The sequence below is a fragment of the Drosophila elegans genome, unplaced genomic scaffold, assembly GCF_018152505.1.
Source record: "Drosophila elegans isolate 14027-0461.03 unplaced genomic scaffold, ASM1815250v1 contig_476, whole genome shotgun sequence".
Classification (NCBI taxonomy): Eukaryota; Metazoa; Arthropoda; class Insecta; order Diptera; family Drosophilidae; genus Drosophila; species Drosophila elegans.
Window position 1 is genome coordinate 11,150,924 of NW_024545863.1, and position 8,696 is coordinate 11,159,619.

Here is an 8,696-nt window from a genome sequence, read left to right on the forward strand (position 1 = left end):
AATTACTACAGGAAGGGAAATGAAATACAAGACACCGACTTGCGGCAATTGACAGGCATAATCATTGTCAACGCTCAATCAATCAAAGCAAAAGCGCATGATAGTAATACGAAATAGGTTCATACTATTGGCTTGTGCTACGTACATTTAAAGCTATAGAAAGAAAAGTTTGTCCCAAAAATGAATATTAAGCTTAGTAAAATAAGCTCAACTCTAGAGCAAACCATAAGCTTTATTATAGCGAGCTAATATTTACGTTTAATTTCAGAACATAACATTCAATCACTAACGGAAAACGTCTCCGTTTCTTAATGAACACTTTACATTTTGCCGATATAATTAACATTTAAATGCATATTATAGTTAATAACTGCAATTGAATTGTTTGCCAATAAAATGAATATAGACTTAACATTTCGCTGCAACAGAATTGTTCAATTGTCCACATTACGTATACGCCACCGGCATTCCGGTATGATTATTGTTCAATAGCCGTCGTTTAATCACAGCAAATAAATTTTCGTATATAAATGATCTACACAGTTTTTCAGTTTCCATTAGATATAGGCACTTACAAACCTTCGGGTGGAGTATTTAATCATGGCCGTTGTCTTTCTCCTCATTGGCTCGAGATTTGGTTTGGCCTGATTAGTCGCTTAATTAGTTACAGTAATTACCATCATTTGCTTGGTTAATTGAGCCGAAGATGTGGCTAAATAAACATTCACATTTGCCTTGAATTCACACAATTTATCGGAAGTAAAACCAATTTTCTGTGTGTGTTGCATAATTTTGCCGAGTAAGCTGCTGCGGCGTTGTTTATCATTTCTCACAACAAATTCGAAATAAATTGGAGTATTGGTGGTGGGTGTGCTAAGCTGCAGCCATAAACGCTAAGCTCGTGGCTGTTGCTGCTGCTGTAATTCTTTAAAATTTACAATTCGTTGGGCGTGTGCAAGTGGGCGTGGTAGGGCATTAAATCATTTTTGACATGATAAATTAGCAATGGAAGCCAACAACAGGGACAAAAACAACGGGTGCCGACAAACACGTTTGTCTCTCGGAACAAATGCACAAAGACAAAAGCAATGGAAGATGCACTCATCGCTCTGTTCACGGGTTTATCTACATATATCCCTTCTGCACTTCAACGCATTCCAAATTTCAACTAAGACTCCATTAGAATTTGTAGTTGTTTTTTTATTTTTAGATTTGTTTTGCTCGCTACCCTTTTCTTTTGTCTATTTACAGCGTGATTTTATTTTTAAACAATTTTGTTCTGCTTCCGTTCCACTTTCCCCAGTTTTCCGCATTGCCAGCGTCCTGTCTTCCGTTGCCTGCTTACGCATTCATGTGTGCATGTGCGCCGCTTAGAGTCTCCTTTTTTCTGTTTTCAATTCCATTCAGCTCGCCTTAATATGGCATTAAAGCAGATTGCAGTGCGAGGGAAGTAAACAAATGTGCTCGGCACTACAATGCGTGGCGGCGAATTATACGCAGAATGGTGTATGGTGTATGGTGTATGGTGTATGGTGTCGAATATGAAACGGATATGTGGGTCAGCAAAATAGCAAACAATTTTCGATTTTTCGCTCTCCCTTTGACTGGGAAAAGTCAACATTTTAGTGGGGAACCACAGTGCAAACAAATGGATAAAACTGTTGCAGACGAAATAGCGGCCCTCCGTGAAAGTATGTAAAAAATGAGAGTGCAATAAAAACTAGGTCAGTCGTTGATAGAAGCGACTTAAACAAAAAATAGTTTATATATCTAACTATATATACAAAAAGTAAGTAGGTTGAAATACACATATATACACATGGATAAATTAATCCGCTGTTTGCATAAGTTTTAAAACGCGGTTATTATTAAATAAAGGTAAAAGCCAACCTGGCTATCCATTTATTAAACGAGAGATTAAAAATTAAGTTGTTCCTACGTTACATATTCATTTCTCTGCTTAAAACATTTCGCAAAGCAGCAGTAAATGGTGTAATTGTTTTAATGACGACTATGAGATCCGATTTACTAATTTGTATAAGAACATTTTTTTCCAAAGCAATCAATCTAAGCAAGAATATCAATTTTATAATTTATTCAATTAGGATCTTGCAAATCACGTTTTACTGTATACTAAAGGCATTCCGTTTTCCCCTTGATTTTGTTTAGTATTACCTCAATTTGAGTAACATTAATTTTCCCAAAGCCAGCAATTTTTTTCATTATTCCCTTTTAATGAGCAAAATAAAAACAATCAAATATGAAATACGTAATAATTGAATCCGCTTTGCATAAGCCCTAAATACCTAAAAAAATACATAATTCATGCAAATAAAGACCCGTAAATAAACGATAGCAAAAGCATTTCGAACGATTTCAAGCATGTGGAAAAAACAAAAAAAGACTGAAAATTCAATTCATTATTGAGAAACAAAATTAAACAATATCAATATTTCCGTATAAAACCCCTAATTCCCGAAGGTATAAATCATTGTTATGGTAGAAAAAAAAGTTGGCATACAATTATAAATATTAAGGGAAATCCAAATGCGTTGGCAGCTTATAAGCATACAATTAAATATTTAAACGGAGCTAAAAGCCCCTAAGAAAACACAATAATTTGTTTAGAGGAAAACAAATTTTAATAACCGAACGGAAAAAGTAAAATTTAATATAAATTATTTGAAAAGCCGCTTTGGTCAAATGAAAGGCGGTTAACCTGAATGGTTGGGTAACACCCATCATTTTAGTAGCAGTCCACGGAGCCTTATAATTACATTAATGAGTTTCTTTTAACTCAACCAACTGAACTCAACAAGCAGAAAATATTTATACAGTCGAGAGCAGTGATTAAAAAAATACTTATATAAATTTTTATATTTCCATATATTTTTTGATTTCATACATACAGTATACTTTACGGGTGAAAAACAACATACCTTTCAGAGGCTTTAAGCTGGTATATAGTCGTGTTTCTTTATTAGGACAAGCCGAAATACTGCATGAAGAGTACTAAAGACTCGACATGTTTCGACCTTCCCCTTTAATTTTCCACAAAAGCTTGGTATAAAAGAGATGCTTTTTCGCGTTAATTGCCTGTACCGTTGGAAAACCTTTTATGTGGCTACCACAACAGAAGGTCGGGAAACACCTATGATTGGGTATACCAGTGATAAATGAAATAACGGAGTTGCATAAAATAACCATACATACTTTATACCCAAACATATTGACTCGCAAAAATCACTACTGTGTGCAACACTCATTTCCTGGCTGAAAGTTTTCCGCCTTTTTGCTGCCGCAAACACGAGATTTGGTTAACCTTTTGTCAAAACCTTGACTAGAAGAACAATAGCATAGCATGCGCAAAACACAATGTCGCAGTGATTTCTGTACTTCACACTCGGCATTGTGGCATGGTGGTCTTGATGTGTATTGTATCTTTAGTTTGAATTACCAAATCTTTGTTTTGTATTATTTTTCCCACACCATTGCACCCAATCAATTATAAACAAAGGCATCTCTTATTAAGGTCAATTTTTTGACGAAATATGATTGTATTTTCGTGCAAACAAAGTTAGCAATCAGTTCGCCTTTTTTTCTTAATAGGTTTTTTTTGTTAATATTTGATTTATTTGTAATGGTTAAATATTTGAGGTTTAAGGTATTAATTTTATTAAACTCGTTTCAGAACAACGGTTTTGATTTAGCAGAAAATCATCATAGCTGCAAAGGTAAAAAACTACTTCGTTCAATAAGTGATGATGATTTATTAATGATTACTAATTTAAATCTTTTTAAATATGTATTTATAAATGAGTTTTAGGAAAGGCAACTTACAAAAGTAAATTTATGTATGCCTATGCAAAAACAAACAATAAAAAAATTCAACTTATCCCTAAGTGTTTGTTCTGGAGCTATTGTATGAGAAAGTAAACGAGAGTAGCTCCTGAAGAGTATAAAACGACTTAAACTCGATGAAAATTAATGCTGCTTAAGTATTCTTTTGAAGAAGTTGTAAGAAACAAATATGCACTCAATGTCATTTAACAGATAAGGCTTAAACGAGGTGAATATAACCACCATGTGCTGCAATTTGCCTATGTGATTTTGCTATCGTGAAAACTTGTTAAAGCTCATCATCCTGTTGCATACTTTGGGAAGCAGCCATGCAAAATGTTTTGGTTGAAGCCATAAGGCGGAAGTTGTAAAGACTATAAGCACAAACGTCTCACTTGGCTTTTTGACAGCCTCTCGTAAAGCGCTCCAACTTGAGGAGCCACCGAAAATTTTCAGAACAAAAAGTGTCCTTCCAGGGAACTTTTTTTTCAGGATAGGCCTTGTATATATTCTTGTAGCAAAGTATTTGTGTATGTGCTTAGATTTATGTCGCCTATGCTACAACTTGCAAAGTTTGTGAACAAACAAGTAGCAGGCGGATGAAAGTAGATACTAGGGGCAGCTTAAGTTCTTTTAAGAAGTGCGGCGTACTTAACAGAAGACTGAAAGCAAAACTAGAATGAATTGGCAGAATACATGATGCTGGTTAATTTAAACACTTGGCCTTGGGAAAAGCTGCGTGGGTGAAAAGATAAAATTCAGAGAACTGGGCTAATAGATAAGACCAAATGGCATTGTTCAAACGATTTGAGAAGCGCGTTCCTTGAAGGGATAGTTTTTAAGAAAGCGTGCTCCAAGGTTATGCGAAGGTTACACAAAAGGCTTTTTGGCATGGCTAAGCCCAATAGATTATACTCAACGGACGCACATTCAAAATTAGAATCAATTTTCTCATATTTGTTGATACTCTGGCACCTTTAAAGCTTTCCATTCAATTTGTAGGGCTTCATTTTCTATTAACTGCCAAGTGACATGCAAATCACAGGCATTTCGTCCTCAAAAAGTTTTACATACATATGTTAAGCTTTCAATTTCATTGTTTGTTCATCTGGAGAAAGTTTATCGAAATAATCGGTTTCAAGGATACCCCATTTGTTATTTGTAAAAAATGTGTCTGTCTGACTTTTGTGTGACTTTGGCGCTTTAGTTTTCGCGCATAGCTTGCTTGACCAAGCCTTGTTTATTACGCTTTATCGATTTTATTTTATTTTTTATTTTTTTGTCAAGTTTTATACTTTTGACGAACAAGAAATTACCATAACAAGCTGATTTTTTTTGGAAAACAATCAGCTGCAAAAACAAAAACCAAGCTTGAAACATATGTATATAAGTATATATGTTCTTAATCAGCATCACTGTCTGTCCGTCAGTTTCTATGCAAACTTGTCTCTTTGTTTTAAAGCTATCTGCATGAAACTTTCCCAAAAGTTGTCGGAACGAGCCGGATCGGGTGACTATAGCATATAGCTCCCATAGGGAACAATCAAGAATAAAACACGAATTGGATATTGGTAATGGTTTATTTTTTTGAAATTACGGCTTAAATTTGGTCAACATCGGACGACTATATCTTATAGTTCCCATGGGAACAATCGGAATATTAATAAAATATATTAACTAAAAATGTAAGCTTCTATATAACATATAAAATATAAATGGTTAAATAATTCAGAATTACGCATTTAATTTTATTCCAATCGGAAATCAATATCATATAGTTGCCATAGGAACCCTCGAATAATTGGGCTGGAAATCATCAATGGGACTTATTTGGTACTCACATAATTCAAAATTTAGATGTTTTAAAGATGTTTTTACTTTTGCAATAGCCGACATGGTATATAAAGTCCAAGTTTGCTTCCTTTCTTGATATCATAAAAGTTGGAATACAAGAAAGTATTTTTACAAGCATTTTTACAGTTTACAATGGTATTTTTCGTTTGTATACTGCTTAATTCTTAAATTATAATTATATATTTAAGCTACTGGGTTTCTTACGTAATAGTTATACACTTTATTGTTGTAATATCTTGTAAATTGTGGTTTAAAACCCAGTACACACTGCCACTAAACCATTGCATTTATTTTACTTGTGAAAACTTAATTTTGATCCAATACCTTTCTTACGGTGTTGGAGTGCTTAACTGACTTTTCTGACTTTGCAGTCAACAATGCCTGCTTGTGTATAAATGGCCTACACGTAACGTAAGCAATGGGCCTACAATTTCAAAGCATACTCACACAACAGGCGCTGATGTATTGGTGTGCGTCGCTTTGGTTTAGACGCTGCGTACTGAATCCAGGAACTTTAAGCCGCTTTGGTGACAGACGAAAAGGCTTGTCTGGCAGAAGATTTGTCCTGGTTGAGGTCCTTTGCCCGGCTCCGAGAAACGCACACTTCACCCGAACGCACACGCACACACTTTTGGAGAGTAGGAAATCCTTTCTACCGGAGGCAATTAAAACGCTTCGACCATTTCACTTTACCAGAGTTCCAGCAACTGGCTTCTTGATATTTTAAACTCCTAGGCTCATTTATTTTTGAGCATCATCTTCATGGCTGCCACAAGCTTTACTGAAATATGTAAACGATTGTTTTTTCTCTTCTTCTTTGGCTGAAACGCCTTTGTTGTGCCGCACACAAATATTCGGCAATTAAGCCCAGCGGGGGCGGAGGTGGCGGCGGGGCGCTTGGCCGGCACACGGTGCGTATGAGCGATGGCGACCATGGTGGAATTGATATCGGAATGCCTAAAGAGTGCTCGTAATTTAAGCAGGCGTCAGCCGGCTGGCGTGTGTCATCTTTAATGGCAACCATGGCGACGCCAAAGTTGAAGGAGCATGGAAAGGTATTTCCCTCCATTCTCAGGTTGTTGTTGTTGTTGTTGTTGCTGCCGGTGTTGCGGTTTGTTGTGTGATCTGATCACGTATTAGCAGAGTCAACAACAACAACAACAAGCAACGGTGACACTTTGCGGGTTTCATCAGAGACGCATTCTCGAATAAATATCCCGCTTTTGAGCGACGGCCTAGGAAGCTTTTTAATCATTCCGAGTCATTGGGGCTTACTGTTGAGCTGCTCCAAAAAGGACTAGCACGTGAGTTGAATTAAGTCACGGTGTGGCAAAAATTGAAAAATAAAACTTATGGAGTAACCTTTTCAAGGATTTCACAACACTTTGATTATTATATTTTTAAAAGGTCTTCCAAAAAGTGATATAATCTAAAATAGGTCTAATTTAAAGACTTTTTAAAAAGGCTCTATTTATGTAGCGATTAAAACAGTTATATTTCACATTGTTAACTTCTCACTTAAATAAATTATTAAGCTTAGAAATGTGAAAACCAAAGGAATACTAAGAGAATGATACAAAAAAAAACCCTATATGAGATCCGCCTGGTAAGTAAATGACTTTAAAAATTTAATAAGATGATAAAAATATTTTATTGACTTTTTACTCTTAACTTTTTATTCCATAACACTGATGTCTTTGTGTGTGACATCTGCCTATCAATTCTTAGAGCAGACACATTGATGCGTTGTTTCCAAAATGCGTTTTATATTGCTTTCATATCATTGGGCATCCTCATTGATTCCAAAGAAAAGAAGTGAAAACGCGTGCTCATCGCTCAGAATTAACGCAACCCGCGGCCGACTGAGCGGTTCATTCATAAAAACTTTAGCCTCAGTCAAGTTAAAGCTTTAAACACCGATACACACGACTTGACTGGGGTTTTCTTGCACAGTTCACGTTGCCTACTTTTTGGGGCAGCAGAAGCCGTAACATAAATCGAAATCACCGCGCGACTTGCGCCGAATTTTTTGGATGAATTTTCCAGCGGACACACAACCAGACGCCTCGAGATTTGCACGGGAACTGAAAATGAAATCGAAACGGAACGAAGTCTGATTGGGTCGCAGCAGCCGCCAAATGGAAGAAGCTGAGTTACTTCGTCGGCAACGAAAGTGAAACGTAACGCATACGCAGCGTTGACCCGCTTCCCCGAAAGCTTTCGTCCTTTGTGAGCTTTCGGAGCGGCAGATTTGGGAGAGGCCAGGACTCGGAACAGCTGACTTATGTTATTAAATCAGTTGTCTTGCCGGGCGGCCTCTCTATTTGTTGTTGTCCTGGGTCCCTTTATTCTTTCGCCAAGCGGTTTTGTTTATGCAAAGTTTTGCTTGGGGATTATTAAGTAATTGATTGCATTACACCACTATTCGCCAGCGATTTCGGCTGCCAAGGTCGCGCTAAGCCGATTCGGCAAATACATACATCACTGCCAAAGCCAGCAGATACTTGATGTCCAATGTGGTTAGCGAGCCGAAACACATATTAGACAGAATAAACAAATGGGAGAGGAATGACAAAATGAGTAAAGATAGATTATGTAATTAGTTACTTAGGCATTTAATTAAAATAGTTTTGTCTGACTTTTACTTTTTTAATAAGTAATGTAATTAGTAATTTGTTTGTTCTATAGCTTTTACAAAGGAGGTTTGGAAAAGATATACAAAAAGCGATATAACCATAACATAGCTTACACTTTTTTTAACCTAACTTGTGATAAAAATAAACGTAAATAATAATTAAGCTAATTAAAAAAAATATAAATTGAAGCTATTTTTCATTTAAGCAATTAATAAAGAACAATTTTTTAATCATAATAATTAGTTTTAACGCAAAAAATGATTGTACTGCCTTAATGCATTTATTTAAGAACAAATTGAATAAAACATTAACATATCCTCATGAGAAATGTTTTTGCATTTGTTTAAGAACAAATTTAATACAAAA

At 35.8% G+C, this 8,696-nt stretch overlaps 1 protein-coding gene across 1 annotated transcript in view; it reads right to left on the reverse strand.

The window, feature by feature from the left end:
- The window catches only part of LOC108141170 (retinal guanylyl cyclase 1), a 63,316-nt gene extending 55,550 nt beyond the window's left edge, over positions 1–7,766 (reverse strand). Inside the window, exons 1-2 of the mRNA XM_041709442.1 lie at positions 7,662–7,766; positions 6,142–6,475 (exon numbers count right to left, since the gene is read on the reverse strand). The gene's annotated coding sequence lies outside the window, so the exon portion shown is untranslated. The remainder of the gene's footprint in view (positions 1–6,141; positions 6,476–7,661) is intronic.
- Positions 7,767–8,696: the final 930 nt, after the last annotated feature.